At 38.9% G+C, this 24,197-nt stretch overlaps 1 long non-coding RNA gene across 1 annotated transcript in view; it reads right to left on the reverse strand.

The window, feature by feature from the left end:
* Window positions 1-2,825: 2,825 nt before the first annotated feature.
* Window positions 2,826-24,197, reverse strand: part of LOC149227187 (uncharacterized) — a 53,505-nt gene continuing 32,133 nt past the window's right edge. The window contains exon 2 of the long non-coding RNA XR_016247768.1: window positions 2,826-3,035. This is a non-coding gene — a long non-coding RNA (uncharacterized LOC149227187). The remainder of the gene's footprint in view (window positions 3,036-24,197) is intronic.

Below are 24,197 nucleotides of genomic sequence, written 5' to 3' on the forward strand. Positions count from 1 at the left end.
ATTGTGGGGTAGCATTTGATAAGCCACACCTCAGACTCCTTCACAGAACCTCAGACTCTTCCACAGAACCTCGGATTCCCACACAGTCTCTTGGATAAGGCACAAGATCTTGTACTCAACATTTGGACCTTGTTTTACACTTGGAGTTAAGACCTGGTGCAGAAGTTACAATAGTTTGATTGAACCTCGATGGAGCTTGGGTATTGCAGTTTCAGTGGAGATTTGACCTGTGGAGTGTATACACATTTAGGCCTCTACCTGTTGCAGCCTCGGACCTGTGTGATGAATGTGAAGATTGGATGTTGAGACAGTGATGAACTTATAACTCTGAATAGTGAAGTAAAAATATGTAAGCAGTGAAGCATTTGAAAAAGCATTTGCCAAAATAAATCTTGGAGCAATTTGTGAGCATCTTGAAGCAACATATTGAAGATTCTTGGAGGCATCCTTGGAGATCATGATGCATCATTGATGTCATCGTGAGGTGACCTTAGAGATCTTTGTTTGGGTATGATGAAGAGCAATGGTGACACCTTCTAAGAAGACAAGGTTGTCATTGATGAAGTGATTTGAAGAAGACATTGTTGAAGAGATTGACAGGGCTCATTGAAGAAAATATTGGGAGCAATTAAGAATTGTCAAACTTATCCTAACAAATTGAAGTTGAAGGTTGGAGCCCTAGAGGTTGGAGCCTCATAGAGACAAGGTCGGTGCCTTGTAAGATAGGGTTGGAGCCCTAGAGGATAGGAGTCCTCAAGAGACCAGGTTGGAGCCTGTACCAGAGATAGGGTTGGAGCCCTAGAGGTTGGTGCCCCAAACTGACAAGGTTGGAGCCTTGGAAAGTCCAAGTTGGTGCTTGGCATAATGCAGGTTGAAGCCTAGGAGATTGAAGATTGATGCCTTCATCTAGGGTTGGAGCCCTACACAAATATTGTACTTGATTTATTGAGATTAATAAAAGTATTTATTCTTATTGTTCATTTTGTGTTCTAATTATAAGAGATCTAACTAGTAAAAATAACAATTGAAAAGAAATATTGATTCACAAACCCCCCCCCCCCCCCCCTCTTCAGTATTTCCAACAAACCTTGATCCATAAGACTACCCCATATGGCCCTAAAGCTTGGCTTAGTTATAATCTTACAATCAGATAGTATAACTAAGTATGTATTAATCGTCAACATTGATAATGATGGAAATTTAGGTAATAGTCTAGGCAAGGGTTAAGGACCACTCCGCATGTAAAGGTTGAAGAAGCTGCACAAGGATGTCACATTTACATAGTGGTATGGTCCATAAAGCGAAAAACCGTCTTGCCCAACTGGTTGAAAGAGCTATTTTGAACTGGTTAATAGTGATGATATTTCACTTTATAAAAAGCACAACACTACCTAGCCATTTTAGCCTTTGAAAATCCATTGTATAATATTTGCCCCGACTAAAAACACCTTTGGTTACATGACCTATCTAATAAGGGAGTCTATCTAGTGACTTAGCCCCAACACAAACTACGTTAGAATGTGTATGTTATTGTATAGACCAATTCTGTTATGCAACTATGCAAATTATATGATTGTTGTAGTGGCCCTTCGACAGAGAGAAATATTTAGTTATGGATTACTGAAAAGTTTTAGGTCATGGTTTAGATTCATACAATTACTAGAAGCAAACCTTCACAATCAAAACAAATTGAACCATTATTAGTTAAAGAATTGCCGTGGTTAGCCTCTTCTGTAGAACTTAAATTGTTTGTTCTTTCTCAATCAAAGATTTATTCTTAATTTCTTAGATCCAATTTCAGTTTTAACCACTTCTACTGAACACTGAGGGTAGCTATTTTCGAATAAGAAAATAAATAAGAGCAAGTAGTTTTGAGTCAGTCATTATCAGATCTTTCATTCAAACAACAGATGGGGATCGCAACATCATTCAGACAAAAATTGAAACAAATTCCACTCCCTAGAGATTACTTGAGCTTTGACTGTTACAAATATGTATATATTACAAAAGTGCCACAAGAATGCCAAGTAAAATCGCAGCAATTGCAGAATACTTCACTGCTGTTATTAGAATAGAAACAGATACCAGTAGTAGCTGCACTAAAATCTGGCCTGTTGCAAGTACTAGAAGTCCTGTAAGCAATAACACCAGTAAATTTTCCCCATATACATAAAAAAGATTCAGAAATTGTAATTCTGATTCTGGCTCTTTGGATCTTTGATCAAAAGCTCTCCGTTGGTGAGGCAATCTGCTAGGATTTTTAACCTTTTTTTCATCATACTTATTAGTACTTGATTTTTTTCTCGTATTACCCTTTTTCTTGCTTCTTCCGCCACTGGAAAATACCTGCCATAAGCCCCTTTTCTCACTTTTATTGCTTAGTTTTTGTTCTTCTTGTGACACTGTTTTCTCCATATTTGTTGATTCCCCAACTCCCTTGTTTTCTTCGGAATTACTATGTCCATCTAAATCATTTGCTTCCTTCCCTAGGTTTCTTTCCCCTGGTTCATCTTGGGAACATCTTAATTTCCCATTGTATGCAACTCTCTGACTTGGATGGTGCATCAAATATGTATCTGAGGATATCCCATATTTTAATCCACCAGGAAAACTCAATACGTTCCACCTTTCAGAAAGCCTAAACAATGGACTTTTATGTTGACAGACACAATGGTTGCTGCCATCAGAGAAAACAGTAGAAAGAGTAGGCAAAAAATGTTGTTGTATAATCATTAGAAGGATGTGAATAAAAGAATACGACTAATTTTGAAAACTAAAACCAGCAGGAGATGATAAAAACGATGAAAGAGTTCCTTGAGAAATAGTGCATATCAGCACATATCCAGATCTTTTGTTAGCTTGAGTATTTGTTCAAATATGGTTCAGTATTCAACCAAATGAACTGTAAAACAACGATGCCATATTTCCAGAAACTGAAATACCAAAAGTTCCAATACCCAGCATGCACTTTAATTCTCCATCTTACGAAGCTTGATCATTTGTGTTGTCACACTTCCAATCAAAAGCCAGTAAGCCTGCATTGGAATAGTAATATCCAAAATCAACCAAAAATTGAATATCAGGAACTTATTTTCACAAGCCTTGTGCAAACTAAAACTAATTCATTTACTTTGTAGCATATATCTTGCTTCTGATCCAGAAAGAATTCCTACAGTAACTTATTGCTTCCAATAACTAAACATGCCTTGACATTGCTAATTTTTTTTGAACCAATAATAACAAAAGTGATCCGAACAATGCCAATAGTAAAACAACTAATTAAAATTATGGAAACCATAACATATATGAAGCAGAAATAGATGCCGGTGACCAAAATTGGTCAGTGAAAGTTTGACCAACAAAGGGAAAACATGCCTTAGAACTGATATAAAAAAACACATGGAAAAGCTTTCTTAATGCCAGGAACGGCACCAAATGCTTGCATCAAGGTACTTTTAAGATTGTTGGAACGCACTTCTAGAACCCAGCAATACATTTTAAATTTGAAAACAAGAACAAAATTTATCATCTTCCTATAACGGGGCAGTCTTATAAAATAGCCTCAATGCATGTGAATAATTATAAGATCTAAATTGCATAATGCAATAATTAGCCATCATGAGTGAAATCAGATGCAAAGAAACAAGGAAAAGAACAGATTTGCCATAAAAGGCCACATCCAGTGCAGATCAAAAGACCTGGAAAGAGCTCTAAATTGCAGTGACTTAAGTTGACAAAATAGAATCCCTGGTATAAATTTCAACAACGGTATTTGCATCATCACAATACTAATGTTGATAGTGCAAAAGGGACCAAAAAAAGGTTTGCAAAGGACAAAATTTAAAGAAACAATTAATAGAATGAAGCTTGGGCATGTGAATGGGCCAACCACTATATTCAAGGCCTTTAATGCCTCATAATGGAACAGTAGAATCCAATCTGCAAAATAGAATTACAGGCAGCAGAATGAAAACGTAATACAATGCTCAACAGTCAACTGAACGAGTTGTGCAAAGAGCATCCTGTTACAACAAAATCTAGCACCTAGTGCTGTTGGACACATAATCCTTTAGGGTTGTTTGTCTGTAAATAAATTGTAAATAGCTGAAATATGAAGAGCACTCCTCGTAGGTGGATAGGAAGAGTCACACTGACCAATGAAACCAAAGGTCATTTCCAATGTGTTATATAAATCCACATTGATGCAATATCATCAAATTCGGGAGTTACCCATCCTGGCCTGACAGTGGTACCAGAGCCAAATAACTCCTTGATTCTCTGTCTGTCTGCCATTCTTTGCCCATCAGGCCTGTTTCCATACATTTTTATTCTTCTGCTCGTCAGCCAGTGTAGTAGGACTCTTATAAGACCCGCGAGTACCCGCGGGTCTTGACAGGCTCTACAGCGAGACAGGTCACTCGCATAGGACCCGCAGTCTCTACCCGTACTCGTCCAAACCTGCATAGAACCCATCTACTCATATTGAACTCGTGAAGACCTGCATGTGACCCACATAGAACACGCATAAGACTTGTGGTCCCACTCAAAATTCATGTTTTTAAATTTTATTATTTTTTGGAGATAATATTTTTATTTGTTAGATCCCTATACTACTAGTGTAGCCCCTTATTGTTATTAGTGCAACCCCCTTATTGTATTGTAGTGCCCATGTAGTCCCCATATTGTTATTATCCTGCCCCATAGAAGCCCACTATTGTTATTGTTGTGCCCTTACATTATTATTGTTATGTCGGCTTTGATTATATTGTGACCCCTTTGACTCCTATATATAGAAAAGAGGTCTTGTCATTTGTATCATCCAAGAATTGCTCATTTGTGTAATGTAAAGGAGGTTGGCTCCTCAAAGAGGCTGATTTTGAATTCGTTGATCTATCTTTTCTATCTTTTTGTGAGCTGGTTGCATAACATTTGGTATCAGAGCTTTGGATTCTAGGGTTTCGTTGCTTCAAACAGGTCATCGTGGCATTTTCTCTATAACTTTTTTTCTATGAAGTTTCAGAAGCTGAAATTAAAACCCATTTGAGCCGAAATCTTTATGAACCTCGTGTCCAAATTTCAGATCTTGGCTCACTATATTTTCAGAGATATGATCTGAGAAAGTTAGGGTTTTTGCAGGCTCCCGAATTCCATCTCAAACAGGTGACCTTGGGAAAATCGTCATAACTTTTTCTCTGAGCATCAGATTCAAATTTCATAAGAAGTGACATAAAGAGGACAGATTTTAGTTTGTTGGGTATCGTTTTCAGAGCCGAAGGTTGAAACAGTGACACATGGAACTTCGTACAAGTTCGCTCTACTGAACCAGTCTATAATCAGGTCATCGTGGAAGATTGGGCATAACTCTTTCTTGAAGAATCCAATCTCGATCAGACCTGTGGGGTTGGAAAGAGGACTCAGAGGGCTACGATTGGACAAAATTTCTGAACTTGGAGATCAGAAATTATAGAGTTAAAATCGTTTCAAGATCGAGATCCTAAAAGCAAGAAAAAGAGATACGAGGAAGTTTGATGGCAAGGATCGGGTAACTTGGATACTACAGATGGAGCAATTTTTTATCTACACGATGTGCAACTGTTACAAAAGGTACATATTGCATCTTTAAATTTAGAACCGAATCAGTTTGTATGGTATAGAGGGCTTTATTCTCGTAAACCACTTGTCACTTGGTCAATTTTCACGAAGGAAATGATAGCACATTATGAGGATACAAAGAGCAACACCTTCTTTAGCCAATTGATAAATCTCAAACAAAAAGGTTCAATGGAAGAGCACATTGAGGACTTCCAAAAATTGAATATAAAGGTAAATAATATTCCGGAGAAGCAGAGGATTGATGTCTTCATAGGGACTTTAAAAGATAACATTCAACATGAAGTTCGTCTTTGGGAACCTGATTCATTGGAAAAGGCAGTCGGGTTGGCAAGAAAAATTGAAAGAAAAATTATGACAACGAGGAATCCTACCACTCACAACTATAAAGATGGAAGTGTTGTTTCTCCTAACCTTCCACAACCTACAAGGTTGACACCACAACAATTGGAAAAAAAAAAGAGAAAACAGACTTTGTTACAGTTGTGATAGCAAATACACTAAAGGTCATAAGTGTGCGGAGTGTTGAAGGAAATGTAACTAGGTTCGGTCTTCATAAATATACTTTTGATATTTGTACTTATTCAAGAAAAGAAATATTATTTATAATATATGTCAATGAGTTTCTTGCTCATTGAAGTAGGTCTAGGACATGTCAAAGTGTTATAGGTAAGTCAAATAGTCAAAAGGAAGTTGAAAGGCCTTAAGGGCATGTAACACCATGTATAAATATATATTAAAGTCAAAGGGAAAACCTCCAAGCAAAGTCAAGTCTACTCCTATGCAATGGCACCATCAAGAAGCTCCTTCAAGCATGCTACACCACCATGGAAACTATCCGAAGTCTGCTCAACAAATCAGCCTCCAAACAACCCTCAAAGTCGGCCTACAAACAAGATGACTAGTCGGCCTAAATGGAGGGACAGTCCTCTATTTATAGAGGTTGTCCACTCCAATACAACACATTCATTCAGCTCTGAAATCTGCAAAGGAAAGGAGGAAAAAGAGGAATGAAGGAAGCCGAAGTAAAGGGTCTACTAGGGCAGCGAAGTAAGGAGGAAGAACAGCGAAGTTTGAAGGACTGTTTCTAGGGCAAACCACAGTCACACGTGCGAGAAAAGGAGGGCTTTCTATGGACATATCAGCAGCAATATAACAGTACCATACTTCTCATTGTTTGGGCTTGAAACTTAGGTCTATAAGGCCTCTCATTAAAGCGAAGAAGAGACTCTCACATACGAAGGAGAAAGGAACAAAGAACACCACGAAACCTCCCACACGTGCGAGAATTTAGGGCTGCAGTACTGCCACATCAAGTCTGCCATCTTACATGAAGAAGAAGCTCGATTGGTGAAGAGAAGAAAGGCATTATCCTATGTGAGAGGGTTCACTTAGGATCAAAGAGAAACATCTCTTCTAGAGCTAGCATAAGAGAACCTATCATCAAGGAGTAGGAGAACGAAGTGCCGGAAGGAGGACGAAGTGTCAGGAAACAAAGCGCTGAAAGAAGTGCCGGGGTATAAAGTGCAGAAAGGAGGAAAAACTTGACTTGTGCTTGGAGATATTCTTGTCAGGGGTCTAGGGTTTGGCATTGATCAATAGAAGCTTCAATAAGAGAAATTCATGAAAGGGTTTTCCTCTCAAGAGAAGAGAGGTTTTGGCCCTGGCAGAGAGTCAACATCTTGTGTTCTTGTTTTTATGTTTTGGTAGCAGTTTGATGAAGTACACACATATGCATTAATAAGAAGAAGAAGAAGAAGATTAAGCTATCAAGAAAAGTAAAAAGACTCCACAAATTGTTATCAAGTAATAAAGAATCACACTACACAATTCTACCCTAGATTTTTCAACATGGTATCAGAGGTAAAGGTGACACATCAAGGAAAGGGCATCTCAAGAACACTCATAAAGGGAGAAGCATCTACAAAGTTGAAGTATCAAACCTAGAAGTCTCAATCACTTCAAGGACAAGAAGGGTATACAATCCATCATTCATCAAGGAGGTCTACAAAGCTAGAAGAAGAGCCTTACATAAAGGCACCTACAAAGAAGATCAGATTGAAGCGGGACTTACATCAAGCTACAAATCTTCAAGAAAATCTCATCATCAAGCAAGTCCACTTGGAAAAGGCAACTTGAAGAACATCAAAATCCAAGGAAGGCAAGCCATCAAGTCTTCAAGGAGGAAGCAAATCCATTACATCTCAAAATCTATCAAGTGAAATGTGGTCTCTATGCAGGACAGAGGAAACCAGACTCAAGGCAAAAGAAGATGTGGGATCAAAGGAGCAAGCATTTGCTACCATGGCCAAGAGAAAGGGTAAATTTGGCAAGTTTGGTCCACGAAGAACAAACAACAAAGACATGTCCAAAATCCAATGTTTTGGATGCCAAGAATATGGACACTACAAAAGGAATTGTCCTAAGCTTAAGAAGGACAACAACAACAAAAGGAAGAGGGAAGAAGCTCACATAACTCAAGAGGTGAAAGAAGAAGGAAAGAAGCAAAAGAAGGAAGATCCTCCAGATCTCTACTATGACTAGGTCAAACTCTTTACTTCTAGACTTCTTTCAAAGTTTTGAGTAGTATAGGAGCATGTAGGAATAGAATAAAATTGCATGACTAGAAACTTCCTCTAGAATCTAGAAGCATGATATTCATAGAGTTCTAGATACTCATGAAGATGTAGCATTTATAATAAGAACTAAAAATGCATGGGTAGAAATATCCAATGTTGCACCAATCGTTATCGGGATAATATCGGCGCGAGGAAAAAATCGGAAAAAATCGATAATAATCGGGGAAAAATCGTTTGGTACAAAAATATTCATTTTTTTCATTTTTTTTATATCTAAATCATCTACAACATAAAATAAATACATTGACACATAAATATGATAAAAGAACTAATATATAAGATGTTTAATATCATTTCTAGTGCTAAAATCACATATAACAGTGAATCATGTCCTGAATAGTAAGGCCTGACACCTGAGTCCCAACTCAAACTCAAAATATCAACAAAAAATATAATAATGTATCTCATATCATGAGTCATAATGTCATATACAATGAAATGAACCAAATAACTAAAGTCTAATACCACTGATTTCCTTTGCCCCTCTAGATGTAGATGTCGGTGGAGTTGGCAGGCCGCAGTAGACTATGGAGTCTGCTGTGCTCCAGACGCTGAAGAACTAGGAGCTACAGGAGGTAGACCACGTCCTCTACTTGTGACAGGGGTAGCTTGGGTCACCTCCTTCTCCTAAATATATATATATATATATATATATATATATATATATATATATTTTCCCACGATTTTTTCCCAAAAAGTTGCGATTTTTTCGAAAAAATCAGGCAAAGAATTTTTTATCGGAGTACTAAGCGCGATTTTATCTTTTTGTTGAAAATATCGCGATTATACAATAATATCGCGATTTTAACAACACTAGGTTCAATAAATACATCAATATATTGTTTGAAGTGTTTTGGAAGAAAATTTTATGGTCATATGTGTTTATCTCACTGCAACAAAGAAGGAAATACACCTACGGTAGATTGCCATAGAACTGTTTGACAAAATCCTTCACAGAAAAAATTCCCTAAACTCAGAAAACACAATGGTAATTTGGGTCATTTTCCTAGAAGGGATATTACATTATCAAACTTATTTAATCCTTGAATCTTTAGTGGATCAGCTCCTATGAATAACTCAACATGTAATCAAAATCTTACAAATAAAAAGCATAGACTCTAACTGAAATATAGACAAGGAAATCAAATCTACAGTTGAACTAGCTATTTAGAAATAAATGAACACAATGCACACCATGGAATGGGGGCCCTGCCAATCCTGGTTTGCACTGTGGAGAAAGAGTTTACAATGCTAGGAAATGATCCACACCACATACAAGAACAAATTTGACATTATTTTTTTGCAAAAGAAATCTTCTATAGTATACAATACATTTTATCAGCAATTCCTCATCCAATTATCTTCCCTAACTCTCTAACCTCTGCCTCCCTCTCCCTCTCTCTCTCTAATCTGATTACATCACAACTTAGGTATACATATAGGAGCAAAATTGTAGAGTTGGATCAACAAATTGGTAAATAGTTTCTCTATTTTGGTAACCAGAATACAAGCATGGCCAAGTAGATATTTTAGGGAAGATAATATCACAATGAGATTGATCCATGATCAAGATAGAAGGTAAATTTGATCTCAAACATCTGAAAATAGATTGATTCATCCTCCTTGTTGGCTGGGTGCATCCATTTTCCTGGAACATTGGAGAAGAGGGCCGCTACTATAAATCTTGGCAAACCCATATTAGAAAAATGCCCATATCTCCCAAATCCTTCAATATTTTGAAAAACTGCTCGCGATTCAACTAAATGGGTGTATTCTACAAAAAAAACCATGTTCTATAATTTTGATATTTACTTCCATCTGCAAGAAAATAGAGGCAGAATTTGGATGCATTTCTAGAAATTTTGCTAATTACAGGCTGAATTGTTGTTCCTAGTCTAGAGGTCCACATGAGCGACCTGGGCACAAACTAGTGAACACAAAACCATATTGGGAGTATTGTGGTTGTTCATCAATTAATTATATTGTGAATGAGGAGAGGGATGGAGTGAAGTGCTATGAACATACATTAAAAATTAGACTGCATTTATTAACTTAACACAATAGAGTTGTTTAGTTGTTGGCCATTAAATATAGGGTTCTTGCATTTCTTGAATAATCCTCGGTCTTGGCAATACAAGCAGTGAACCAAGCCAACTAGTCTTGACCAAATAGAGCCACTCATTCATCCTTGTCGGAAAAGAAGCCTTGAGCTTAACTTGATAGAGAACACAATTTTTTAATTAATTCCACGAAAGTGTCCATGTTTATGAGATGGATAGGCCATAGTCACATCATTTACAGATCAACATTAGACCATTAAATGCCACAAATCATAGTGAGATGTGCTTGAGTGTGGGTTGAGTAATCACATTGTGGGAATACTAATATGCATCTCCTATGTATATCAAAAGAATAAAGGTGCATTGTAGAATGCATGTGGGGTCATAAGAGAGGCATCATGTCATTATGCTAGGGATATAAATATAAAGGGGTATAAAAAATGTTAATGAAAAAATGGATACCTACAATATCTAGTGAAAGTAGGGGTTTTTTAAATTGGGAAAATGTATTGGGTTAGTATTGGTAGGGGGTTAAATAAAGTGATTTTTAGAGGTATTTTCCAATATGTAGTCAAATTAAGGGTTTTGTTTAGTATGCCATGAACACACGTGCACTGTCAGAAGTTCATTGAGTGAAGCCCTCGTGAGTTGTCTCTGGAACTAGAATGGTTTTGCAATTTGCCTGCGTCTTGTTTCCCCTATCTAGGAGCACTGGGAAGAAAACTGTGATCCTCCTAGTAGTGTCCTATCAAGGCAGGCAGGGGGAGGGTAGGAGAATGTGAGTTGTGGACCTAACAACCTCTCCCAAGTATAAGGTTTGGCATCGCTAGGCTAGGTACCAACAAAAGGTGGAGAGGGAGTTATGGCACTCCCTGAATATAATAGAAGCGACCATGTATCTCATTGGAACAAGGACACCTAAAAATGTAGTGCTCCCCTGTCTCTATCTCCTATATATGGCATATCCAACATAACTTATCCTCTTGTGACATTTGGTGCTCAGCTTCCACCTGAAGCTTATCAGTGCACACTCAAAACTAACCTAAGGGGATCCTAATTCCATGCATCAAGTGTCAAAGAGTGTAAGCGGATCAACACTATAAAGCTGTCTCTAAGAGCCAATAAGTGTTGCACATAAAATGCCATTTTGGCTCTCAAATCCCCAAGAGGGGAATCCAAGTGACCTAGATATACTACTTGTACATATCCTCCCGAATAATCCCATCCATCTCTTGCTTATTAGAGAAAAAGTGACCAGGAGCATCCAAAGTGTGTTTGAATGGGGGAAGATGATCTATCAATATACTAATGGATCGAAAGAAACAAGAAACTTCTAAACACCAGCACTGTGCTCTCCCAAAAGGGGGGCAAATTGGGCAATGACCACCTGATAAATTTGGCAACTAGTGCCAAATTCCACCTTAGGACAGCTCATGTGATAGAGATGATTATTGCATTGGGTTCCTTTTTTCCAGGGGTCCAATTTTGATATAAAGATCATCTCATTGTGACAAGCAGAATTGGAATTTTGAATTTATTCTCTCTCATGCACAAATTGTCAAGGTTGGCCTCAATCAAATGTAGGCTCAAGAAGCCCAATAGATGTGTCTCCTCACCCTCAATGAATTGTATAAATAGGAGTGACCTCTCTCCTCATTTGGACATCACTCATCACACCATTTCATCTCTCGCTCTTATCTTGATTGGTTCGTACAGCTTGGGCAGCCTCTCTCTCTTCTTCGCACATGTGGTAGGAGGCCAAAAATTTCAGGGTTAAGTGTAGGCCGAATTTCAGAGAAACATACCAACATTGACCAGGGCTCATTTGACCTTCTTTGACTTTGGTTTTTAGGGCAAAATTTCGATTTTCCTAGGCCGAGTTGTTAGGCACAAAAATCGAGATGTTTTGGGCAGTTTGACCAACGTTGACTTCTGCATTAACTTCATATTTGACCACAGAAAATTACAGCAATGTTTCTCTCCTTTCACTGGGTTGGACCGAACTGTTAGGTTGAATTTGACTCTCCTTGAAGGTTGAATTGGATTGTTGTTGACCAAACTACTTGGAGGACATTTTGGTGTTGATTTGACCAACGTTGACTTTCTAGTTAGGGCTGTAGTTGACTGCTAATTTTGAAAAGGTTGTTTTGAGTATGGATTGGGCAAGTGAATTTGATCTATGTACTCTCTCTCTGTTGAACTATTGAATAATAATACGAAGATTTGATCAAAGGGTTTTCCCCACATTGGGGTTTTTCCCTAGCATCCGCCAAACCTTGTGTCCAGAGTCTTGGCTTGTCTTTTGCACATGTTTTTAAGTTCTATCTACATTTATTGTCAATGTGTTTAAGTTAATGTGATTGCTACTGGAAAAAATTGGAAATTGTCATTGGGTTGATAAGGAACATTGAAGTAAATTGTGCTAAAGCATAGAATATACCATTGTTATCTAAAATTAACATGGTATCAGAGCTCAGGTGAAGACAAAGCCAAGCAAGAGTGAGGAAAAGCAATCACTAAGGGAAGTTGTTGGACAAGAACTTGGAACTAGTCCCAATGACGACTGCATCTTACTTCAAATCCAAGGAAAAGCTTAAGGACAAATCTGACTATCATGCATGGAAGATGTTTCTAGATTTGACTTTGGAAGAAAATGATGTCATGGACTATGTCAAAGGAAGAGCAGTGGAGCCTCCTTCAAATGCATCTGCAGCTGCAAAAACAAAGTACAATAAAGGTGAGGTTAAACCTAAGAAAATTATTGTTGATTATATTCACAAGCCTTTGGTTGCCTATATTTCTGATTTGGAAACATCTAAGGACATGTATGATGAGCTGGTTGGGATGTTCAAAGTAAATAATGCAAATCAAGTTCTCTTTCTCAAGAACAAGTTGAAAGACATCAAGATGGATAGAGGAGAATCCATTCAATCCTACTTCATGAGGATTACTGAAATCAAGAATGATCTCCTATCTATTGGAGAAGTCATTAGTGACAGGGAGCTCACTCTTATTGCACTTGGAGGCCTTACAAGAGAATGGGATGTGTTTAACACTACCATCCTCAACAATGACAGGATTCCGGGATTTGATGAATTATTGGCTAGATGCACTCAAGAAGAAATAAGGATGATGGAAAGAGACAAGCCCTCAAATGGAAACAATCCTATCACCTTCTCCGCTCATACTAAGAGGAAGAACAATGTTGGTCCAAGAAGACAAGGTCAAGGGTTCAAGCCGGGATTCAAAGAAGGAAGAAAAGGAAGATGCTTCAATTGCAACAGGTTTGGACATTTTGCTAGAGAGTGTCCTCACAAGAAGGATACTCCAAGAGATGATGACAACCATAACAACAACTACAAGGGCAATGGCAATCAAAGGAACAACAGGTTCAACAACAAAGGAAAGAGGAATGCTCCCGCTACTCGAAATGGAAATGGTCGTCCTCCCAAGAAGTCGAGAAACTCCAGGTATGAAGAAGTTAATGTTGTAGAAAAGCAAAAATAATTTTATCTTATTTCTACCCTCACCACCACCTATCCTTTGGATACATTGGATCATTGGTTGATTGATATTGGTGCCTCAAGGCACTTCACTGGGTTCAAAGAGGCTCTCTCAAACTTGATTGAAAAGAAGACAAATATGGAGATTATACTTAGGGATAATGCCACTTATCCCATGAAAGGAATTGGAACTGTTACTCTTCACTTAAATCAAGGTCAAACACTTCTCTTACAAGAAGTGTTGTATGTACCTGATCTGAAAAAGAACCTGGTATCTATTTATGCGATGGAAGATAAAGGTTTCAAGGTTACATTCATTGATGGGAAGGTTCATGTTTGGCAAAGGAACCCAAGATATGCATTCACTCTTGGATTCAGGGTTGAAGGTCTCTATCAGGTTGGAGGAAGTTCGTTGGGAGCGATGACTTGCGATATTTCTCTTCAATCCGAATTATGGCACCGGAGATTTGCTCACCTTCATTACAAATTACATGATGTAAGGAAGATGGTCACAGGTATGCCCAAATTCAACTCAGATCATGAAGGTGTGTGTCAGGGTTGTGTAGTTGGGAAACATACAAGGGAACCATTCCTCTCAAGTCAAAGTCAAACTACCAATATTCTTCAATTGGTCCATTTTGATCTATTAGGTGTGTTCCCTGTGACATCTTTGGATGGATATTTGTACTATGCAATTTTTGTGGATGACTTGTCTCACAAAACATGGTTCTATTTCTTAAAGAAGAAGGACAAAGTGTTCAAATGGTTCCGCTCTTTTAAAGCCTTGGTCAAGGATCAAACGGGGAAGAAGATCAAAATATTGAGAACCGATAATGGGACCCAATATGAGTCAAATGAATTCATTGACTATTGTAGAGAAGCTAGGATTAAGAGGGAGACCACTACTACATATACTCCTGAGCAAAATGGAGTTGCCGAAAGGAAGAATCGAACTATCATAGAAGCCACCCGTGCCATGCTTCATGACCAAGGTCTATCGAAGTTCTTATGGGGATAAGCTGTCAACAGCGCTATGTATGTTCAAAACAGATGCCCACATCAAGCATTGGACTTCAAGACACTCGAAGAAGTATTCACCAGTAAGAAACCTGATGTTTCTCATTTTAGAATTTTTGGTTGTCCCGTATATTTTCATGTGCCGAAAGAGAAAAGAAACAAGCTAGATGCATCTGGGAAGAAAGGAACGTTTGTGGGCTACAGTGAAACTTCAAAGGCATATAGAATCTATGTGCCTGGTCAAAGAGAAGTGGAAATAAGTCATGATGTCACTTTCGATGAAGATTTTGCCCTTAGGAAAGTCTGAGATCTTCCTATCCCTAGGAAGGACAATGATGATGATGATGCAAGAAAGCAAGATGAACCTCCGTCTGATGACCCAATGCCCGATGTGGAAGGTCTGATGGATCCCATTGATCCACCTCCTAGTGAGCCCTCTACTTCAAGAAAAAGACCTTTGTGGCTCAAAGATACTCTTGAAGATGCTGAGAAACACATTGCACCAAGAGGTACATTTCATGAAAGCAAGAAGTCGAACAAATACCAAGGGTACTTAGCTGCCATGAGTACCATTGTACATAAGAGCCTTATCCATTCGAAGAAGCCGTGAAACGCCAAGTTTGGAAGGATGCGATGAACAAGGAGTATGAATCGATCATGAAGAATGATGTCTGGGATGTGGTTCCTAAACCCAAGGACAAGTCAGTGGTCACTTCAAAATGGCTCTACAAGATCAAACATGGAGATGATGGGAGTGTTGAATAGTTAAGGCCAAATTTGTTACTCGAGGCTTCTCTCAAAAATAAGGAATAGACTATGATGAGATATTTGCACCGGTTGCCCGATATACCACCATCCATTCAATCATAGCCCTTGTTGCCTGGCAAGGATGGAGCCTACACCAAATGGATGTCAAAATTGCCTTCTTGCATGGCTCACTTAAGGAGGAAGTCTATGTAGAACAACCCGAGGGGTTCGAAGTTCAATATCGAAGACTCATGTATGCAGGTTGAAAAGAGCCCTCTATGGATTGAAGCAAGCCCCCAGGGCTTGGTATGAGAGGATTGATAGCTATCTCAGGAAGCTAGAATTTACAAGGAGCGATGCTGACCCGAACCTATACTTCAAGGTTGAAAAGGACAAACCTCTCATTCTGATCCTTTATGTGGATGATCTCTTTCTAATAGGTGATGACCCTCTCATTCATCAATGCAAGAGGGAGTTGGCTTCCGAATTTGAGATGAAGGACCTAGGACTGATGCACTACTTCCTAGGACTGGAGGTCTGGCAAAAGCCAAGTGAGATTTTCCTTTCTCAAGGAAAATACATTGTGAAGTTGCTTGAGAGATGTGGGATGGTGGACTGCAAGTCCATATCTACTCCGATGGAACTCAACTTCAAGAAGCTATGTGGAAGTGTTGCTGGGCCTGGATTAGCAAACCCTTCCGAGTATCGTCAACTTGTGGGGGCCCTGATGTTCTTTGTCAACTCTCATCCTGACATATGCTTCGTTGTCAACACGTTGAGTCAATTTATGGTCAAGCCTCATCACATTCATTGGATTGTTGCTAAGAATCTCTTAAGATATCTTCGGGGCACAATCCACTATGAACTGAGATACACTGTCAAGAACTTGAGGCTACATGGATATTCAGATGTTGACTGGGCTAGCAGTGTGGTGGATCTTAAGAGCGTGTCTGGGTGTTTCTTCTTTTTAGGGTTTGCTTCAATATCTTGGATGAGCAAGAAGCAGAAATCGGTTGCATTAAGCACCGCCGAGGCCGAATACATTGCTGCGAATATGGCCTGTTGTGAAGTTGTTTGGTTGAGGAAGCTCTTCAATGAGTTATTTGAGCATGTGCTAGATACCACCATGATCTTTTGCGACAACCAGAGTGGGATTCACCTAACAAAGAATCTTGTGTTCCACAATCGCTCCAAGCACATTGATTTCAGGTACCACTTTATCTGGGATATGGTACAACGGGGAGCAATAAGGCTCCAACATATCAGGACGGATGAGCAAGTCACAGACATTCTCACAAAGCCTTTGGGGAAGGTCAAATTCTTAACCTTCCAAGAGAGACTTGGAGTCGTGGAACGACCCTCTTATGAGGGTCCCGTATGAGTTGGACATTGAGCTCTGGGAGCTCCTGGGGGCTTGGGGTACTTCTTGGAGCTATGAGTGACCATAGGGTGAGTGGTTCACCTTCCCCTACTGATGCACTAGATATAGGGTGAGTGGTTCACCTTCCCCTACGAGTGCAGACACATGTATGTAGGGTGAGTGGTTCACCCTCCCCTACAATGGACATATGCATAGGATGAGTGGTTCACCTTCTCTTATGGCATATGAGCAAGATGAGTGATTCACCTTCTCTTGTCGATGCCCCAAAACACATCCTACCCATGGAGTCTAGGACTCATGGGAAGTACCTCTCATCTGGCCAATGAGTTGGGAAAAGATGGTTAGAGACCATAGCACTACCGATGGACGCATTGTGTACTGTCGTACTCCCTATGACTAGGATGCATGGTGTTCAACAACTTGTTTGGGATCAAGGACTGACTTTTAAGTTTTGTCAAAGGAGAGTGGTATGATCTTATGACTCACTCTCGATCACTTCATCTTCATTATTACTTCATGGTTCAGCAAAGCAGTGCAGTGATGACAGAGATGCTACATGATGACAGGATGGCATGATGACAGATGGATTGGCAGGTGGAATTCTCCCTAGTTGAGAGGGAGTGTTAAAATTGGGAACTAGGACCAAATTCCACCTTAAGACAGCGCATGTGATGGAGATGATTATTGCATTGGATTCCTCCTTTCGAGAGGCCCAATTTTGATATAAAGATCATCTCATTCTGACAAGTAAAATTGGAATTTTAAATTTATTCTCTCATGCACAAATTGTCAAGGTCGACATCAGTCGAATGTAGGCTCAAGAAGCCCAATGGATGTGTCTCCTCACCCTCAATGAATTGTATAAATAGGAGTGACCTCTCTCCTCATTTGGACATCACTCATCACATCATTTCATCTCTCTCTCTTCTCTTGATTGGTTCGTACAGCTTGGGAAACCTCTCTCTCTTCTTCGCACGTGTGGCAGGAGGCCGAAAATTTCAGGGTTAAGTGCAGGCTCAATTTCAAAGAAACTGACCAGGGCTCATTTGACCTTCTTTGAATTCAGTTTTCAGGGCAGAATTTCGTTTTCCTAGGTTGAGTTGTTGGGCACAGAAATCGAGATGTTTTCGACAGTTTGACCAATGTTGAATTTTGCATTGACTTCATATTTGACCACAGAAAATTACATCAGCGTTTTTATCCCCTTTCACTGGGTTTGACCGAACTGTCTTAGGTTGACTTTGACTCTCCTTGAAGGTCGAATTGGACTGTTGTTGACCGAGTTGCTTGGAGGACATTTTGGTGTTGATTTGACCAGCGTTGACTTTCTGGTTAGGGTTGCAGTTGACTGTTGTTGACTGTTGATTTTGACAGGGTTGTTTTGACTATGTATTGGGCAAGTGAATTTGATCTATGTACTCTCTCTCTCTGTTGAACTATTGAATAATAATAAGAAGATTTGATCAAAGGGTTTTCCCCACATTGGGGTTTTCCCTGGCATCCGCCAAATCTTGTGTCCTCTTGTCTTGGCTTGTCTTTTGCACATGTTTTTATGTTCTATCTGCATTTAATGTCAATGTGTTTAAGTTAATGTGATTGCTACTGGAAATAATTAAAATTTGTCATTGGGCTGATAAGGAACATTGAAGTAAATTGTGCTAAAGCATAGAACATACCATTGTTATCTAAAATTAATACCTCCAAAGATAAATAAGCAAGATATGGGTACTAATCTCTGCCTACTATTGAGTAAATCTCTAAAGCAGATAAAACAACTCTACCAATCTAAAGGTAGCCTAGCTCCAGAAAGGGTTTATTGCAAACTACGTATGGATGATGGACTAGGGGATCATCCTCTTGCATTTGATGATGTAGCACAGTAAGTGGGCCTGTACTCAAGGTCACTATAACCTAAAGTAACACCCAATCTAACCTGAGTAAGATTGACCTTCATATCTGAGTAAGAATATATCAAGCCCTCCCTTGGAGATAGCTTTGGTATTAATCTGGAATATCTTAAGCCACAACCCTCAAGTAGTTACACAAAAGAAAAACAATAGAGGTGTTGTCTCTATTACAGCAGATTTGGACCTTTAGCTTGAGGATGCAATCAAGGTTTATAAAAGGAGGAAAGATCTAGGGACTTACTTGAAAGCACCTGTAGAAGTGTTTGCAACATATGATTTCTATTTTCGTGCAGCAGTGAATTTTGGTGATACCTCAAAGTTTACTGACCCTTGTTCTGATCCTGAGTTGTGGAACGATTGACATGAATTCGAAGAGCAATGTGGAAATAAGTATACCTCCAGAACTTCAAGATGAAACCCTCTGTTTGCCCAATAGAACACTCTCCAGAACTGCGCTAATGCCTTCACTGCAACCTGTTGAAGAATCTAGGGCATGCATATTTAGGGTGATTCTTGGATACATGATAACAATTTGTGAAGTGTTAATGCAATTTTTATCTTAGCTTGATTGTTTACTTCATCATTAGCATGTGTATGTTAACTTCATCAAACTGCTATCAAAAACAAAAGAGACAAGAACACAGATGTTTGGCTTTCTGCCAGGGCCAAAACCTCTCCTTTGGAGAGGAAAACCCGTGCGTAAATTCTTCTTATAGAGATTCCATTGACGAATACCAAGACCATGACCCTTGACACATTTTGCCTCTCCAAGACCAAGATATCAATCCTCTCCCTCGAGCACTGATGAGATCATCATCTTGCTACTCCTCTGACACCATTGATAACTTCAGTGCAGTAGCAATATCATTACTTTCATCATTGTTACATCATGTATGACTTTAGGATCTTTGCATCATGATGGCACTTCACTGCACTGCTTCTTTCATCCTACATGGACTGTAATACTTCTTGTGATCCTTGACTGAGGTTGTAACCATGTTATAACAGAGGTACCTTACTGTACCTCATCCGAGATTTCACACCTCCGAGAAGGACATTCTAGACTGTCTTCTAGAATATGAATCTCTGCTTCATTCATGACTGCACCTAGTCACCGAGATCCTGCACCCAAATCTGTAGACATGCCGATACTGCAATAACATCTTCAGGATTAGACCAAGTAAGATCTCCTTATATATATAGATTCATTTATTGTCACTGTAGTGAGAGCATCATTCTAAGTCTACCATGCGTATGATATCTTATCACTGTATTGCCAATATTGTGCTTGAAGATTACAGAGATACCATACCATATGACTTCCTTTCACTCATCCGAGGATAATCTGGACTGCTCCTTCAACCTATAGGTATGCCGAGAGGGTGACAAGCCTTGGTCCTGCGGCTCCTTATACCCATCTGAGGTGGCAGCTTGCACCCTTAGACATGCCTTACCTCAATGCGGATCTGGCTACAGCTATTGATTGCGGCTCCATCAACTTTGATTGCGGCTCCATTAACCTTAACTGCGGCTCCCTTATGCGAAGATTTCAGAGGTATATGTGAATTCTTTCTTGCCAATTTGCGGATACCCCAACAAGGTATTTATAGTGGTTGTGCACATATAATTGAGCCGACATTACCTTATGAACCGACGTGTCTATGCTTCAAGCCAACATGACATATATTAATACATTTAATTTATTTATTTTGGAGCCGACGTGAACATCTCCTTATCGTTTTGCTTGCAGACTTTGATAGGCTTGTTTTGAGGCATTGATCTTGGTCTTGGAGGGTTGTTAGACAACTTTGAAGACTTGTACATATTTACATGAACTCGTGAAGAGTTTCCATACACATGACATGACTCTTTGACATTTAAATAAATCCTAAAGACATCAAGAAGAAGTCTTTCACCTAGTGACACTTCTTGCTCATGAAACCCATGTAGCAAGATTACAAAAATAATTTATTTCCTTTTATTACATCAAATACAAAGATCATGTCATTATGAAGACCGAACCTAGTTACACTTTCTTCAACACAACCCTCGTTGAAATTTCTCACAGGGCTCTCATGCCTTCACTGCAACCCTCGACGAAATTTCTCACAGGGCTCTCATGCCTTCACTGCAACCCTCCCTGTGATTATGAGTCAGTAACCGAGACTACTATGAAGACTAGAAAGAGGATCAGTACCAGTCAGACTCACTTCTAGTTATGAGAAAATGTAGTTATAAAGGTCAAGCATGACGACCGGTATCAGGATCTGTCTTTTGGTCAGAGTCAACAAGATGTTTCGAGGCAGCGACAAGACCATTGTTCTGAGGTAGGGGCCATTGTTTCTTTCGAGTCTTGTTGATCAACTGGTTCTTTTGAGCATTGATTTGTTGGTTATAAGCCTTGTTATGAACCCTCGACGAAATTGCTCTCGATGCCTTCACTGCGAAATAATGCACTCACAATAGGTGCACGATAGTCAACTCTATTTTTTGCTTTACCTGCCCGTATTTTTATGCGCTTGGCCACAATACTCAATAAAAAATACCATAAAATACTTATATTCCTATATGGTATATAAAAACCCAATATCCCCTTATTATACAGTCAATATAATGTTTTATGATTTCTAATTTTTTTTACCCCAATATGAACGCATGTGATATAGTATTACTTTGTCAATGAAGCCCTCGTGGGATAATCTTGCCACCGAAGCCAATCTTAAGCAGCTAGAGTGGATTATTCTCACCACCGAAATTGATTACTCACAAGGGTTTCACCTCTGCACATCAAGCTACAAGAGCTCTCAATTTCAATTTCACAAAATTATCAAATCACCCCTTAGTGAGCTCTAAATTTATTTTTATAATTTTTATCATTGGAATACCATGGGTCATCAAAAATACCATGGGTTGATACCATGGATTATACAGTAACACCCGTTTTTAATCTAATTACTCAACATTACCATAGAAATGACATTAAATAATTAAAATAATTGATCCCCTTCTTCCGATTATAGACTACAAGAATCTGAGCCCCCTATCTTTTCAATTATTTAGCTCAACTTAATTTCCCTTTTCAAATATCTTCTTATGCAGCTAATGACTTATGCATATGTTCAGTTATTAATTGTTTCTTTTGCAGTTACTAGACAAGATATTTGCATATGTACATATTCAAAATTCAAAAGCATTCACACCAATGAGACATTCAACAAACAACACATGAAGACACTAGATATGAGTGGAAACCCTTAAAGAGAGAAAACCACGAATTTTTGATTGAAAGTGATGTGAAGGCAAGCTCCTACTCCCCTATTACATCAAATTTTCTGTAGGCTCCAACCTACAGGAGGCTACTACCTCAAGGAAGCTCCAACTCCCACAAATTTTTTGCAGGCTACAACCTATAGGAGGCTCCTACCTCAACGGGCTACAACCTGTTCTTTATCAAGCTACACCTTTAAAGGAAACTACAATCCCCCAATCAAATTACAAATGAATTTGCTGGTTACCTAGTCTTTGTCTCTGTTCTGAAATATTTTTTTGTCTTCTTCTCTGCTACTTATCCTCTTTGCTTCTCTTCTTCAAATCTATTTAGTTTCTGCTACTCTTTTTCTTCTCTATTTACCAGGTTGTTCACAAACTCTCTCTCATGCAAATGCTCAAGTCACAAAAAAAATCTTCTCGTTCATTCAAAATGACTTTGTTTATATACAAAGAGTTGTTGACTATTTGTATTCCATGCAGGAACTCGAATTAGAGAGTTATCACTTAGTATTCTAGAGTTGTTCATAATCTGCCTCTTCATTTCCAAATCTGAAATTCAGTTCAAGAGTTTTGTAATATTAAGAAAATCTGAAATAATATAAGCCAGCAATAATGATTGCACTATATGGATTTGACATGTAAATTCGACATACGATATTTAATGGAAATATCAAGTTCTCTAAACATTTTTCTTCAACTCTCATGTGTCATTATGTCTTCATTTTGTTTGAAGGATAAACAACAAACCAATTATCAATTATTAATCATCAAAGACTTTGCACATCACATCACTTAATCAGCCTTTTCTTGTGCATTACTTTGATCAGCCTTTGTACATCAAGCAATCAACACAATCAGACTTAACAAGCAAACCACCTTATCAACATCAAGCAAACTCATCAACACACATCCTTAACATTTAACATAACTCATCAGCGTGATTAATGACCATGACCATTTGACATCAATGCCAACATTGCCAACACTCCACTTTGTACTAGTCATCCTAAAAGTGTCCATCCATCAGCTCACAAACAAACCTGTTCTTGGAATACTCCACCAATAAGTGGGATTTCCAATCAACAAAGATCTTCATAAGAGTGCATGTTGTTGGCCTCCTAAAAATGGCATCTACAACCATGTCTCTCTTTCCCTCCCTATACTCCATGGTGTGCTCAAAACCTCTGTTAAGAAGTCTCCCTGAATGGATTTCCCCAAATAACCTATCATGTTTTCCCAACCATGATTAGATGACTACATGAAAATTCCTACCACTAGCTAAAGGTTTTTGTATTGTGTTCAAACACTTTGTTGTCCAAGATATATCACCCTGTTTGTCTGTGCTCTCTATCCGTTTAGCTGTAGCAATTCTAGGAGCACCATTAATCATTCCCCTCAATATCACTTTCTTGCCATCCGCTGTAGTGAACTCCATCTCCATTGTCTGGTAATTCTTCCAATGCCTCCCTATAGATATAAGCCTTTGGACACCCAATACAAGATTGGTGTCGCCCAGCTCTACGACATAGAAATCATTAGTGAGTGAGTAGTTCCCCATCTTAAGCTCCAATTGTGGAACTCTTTTAATGCACGTCATTTCATAACCATCAACCACTTCCATGTTGAACCCCTCAAAATAATTTATAGGAAGGCCTCTCCTGGCTACCAAAGCCGAGTCAACAAAATTATGGGTTGACCCACTGTTGATCACAAAACTCACTCGTTTTCCTTGTATGACTCCTCTAACCCTAAAGGTATGATATCTAGGGGCACATGAGAGTTTTTCTATGGCAGCACCTTTAGGCTCCACCTATGGTGATTCCTCCTTTGTATTGCTACGTTCATCGACCTAAGTCGATACTCCTCCTTCCTCACTATCTAAAAGTACTTCTATGTAATGTACCTTCCCCTTTCCCATGCACCTATGACTCGGTTCCCAATGTTCCCTGTAGTTAAAGCAAAGTTTCTTTCTTCTTCACTCCTTCTGGATCTCATCATCCATCCTATATTTTCCAAACCACTCCTTCTAGAGGGCTTCTTGTCTTTATTTTGCTTAGGGTGGG

This window comes from Pinus tabuliformis, chromosome J (assembly GCF_031772625.1).
Source record: "Pinus tabuliformis cultivar Carrire ecotype Pingquan chromosome J, CPIR1, whole genome shotgun sequence".
Classification (NCBI taxonomy): Eukaryota; Viridiplantae; Streptophyta; class Pinopsida; order Pinales; family Pinaceae; genus Pinus; species Pinus tabuliformis.